Source organism: Octopus bimaculoides, chromosome 9 (assembly GCF_001194135.2).
Source record: "Octopus bimaculoides isolate UCB-OBI-ISO-001 chromosome 9, ASM119413v2, whole genome shotgun sequence".
NCBI lineage: Eukaryota > Metazoa > Mollusca > Cephalopoda > Octopoda > Octopodidae > Octopus > Octopus bimaculoides.
This window is the reverse complement of record NC_068989.1, coordinates 93,100,157-93,101,521: the sequence shown is the minus strand read 5'-3', so window position 1 is coordinate 93,101,521 and position 1,365 is coordinate 93,100,157.

The following is a 1,365-nucleotide window of genomic DNA, read 5'->3' as shown; positions in this document are numbered from 1 at the left end:
TTTTCGATAATTTCAATTGATTTTAATCGATTTAAATTTCTTTTCTATTTGAAAATTGGTTATGAAACACGTGTAATCTTTTTATTATATTTATCTTATGATATTTACTTTACTTTATATTATACTCATTTATTGTGCTTTTAATTATTAATTTTTCTATATGTGATAGTGGATTTTCATCGATGAGTTCTTGAAAATTGGTTATTTTCCCTAAAACTATATATTTTATATATACTTTATCTATAAGGCTCAATTTAATTTTAATTTTTTATAAATTGATTTTAATTGAGTTTTTTACCTGTAATTTTGGATTTTGTCCCTAATATTATTATATATATATATATATATATATGCATATGTATATATATGTACACATTAATACACACACATATTTATATATATGTATGTACATGTATACGTATGTGTCTGTATACACATATATACACATACACATCTATATAAATATGTATGTGTCTATGTATGTGTGTGTATGTGTGTTTGTGTGTGTACATGTACGAGTAAAACATTGGCCATGATAGATCGCTAGCCACTAAACCGTTTTCTATTTTCTCTCCCTGTTTATTTCTGTGTTCCTTTCTGTTGAAGAGCGTAGGCTCGAAATGTAAAAGACTTTCTCACTTCCCAAGTGTTAAACTAATTCATCTGTTTGTTGTTTACACACCCGTCTTTTGTCTTTTGTTTTTTTGTAAATTCTCTCTATATTGATACAGAATTCGCTTCGTCACCATTTGGTTGTGTGTTCTAACAATATCTAGCACCTGAGGCAAGAATCTTCAGGTGCAGCCTTGAGCTGACAAGTGCCAACCTTAGGAGTGGAATTGGTTGATGGAAACTGAGAAGAAGCTCATCATATGCATGTGTGTGTGTGTATGTGTGTATGTGTACAGTTATTTAATTAGATTTCTGTTTTAGCATTTGAGAGAACCACTACTTGATGGAAAGTATTCTGTAACATGTGGCAGCACTAATGATATTTTGAAACTCAAAAGAAATGTGATTAGTCTTGTAATTGCCATCATGTGAACATCATCATTATCATCACCACCATCATCTTCATTTAACGTCTGCTTTCCATGCTGGTGTGTGTTGGATGGTTTGACTGAGGACTGGCAAGCCAGGAGGCTGCACCAGGCTCCAGTTTGATCTGGCAAGGTTTCTACAGCTGGATGCCCTTCCTAATGCCAACCACTCCAAGAGTATAGAAGGGTGCTTTTTATGTGCTACTGGCAAGGTGGGGGGGGGGGGCAGTCAGATAGCACTGGCATTGACCACGCTTGAATGGTGTATTTTATGTGCCAGTAAGGTGACACTGGCTTCGGCCACGTTCAGATGATGCTTTTTACG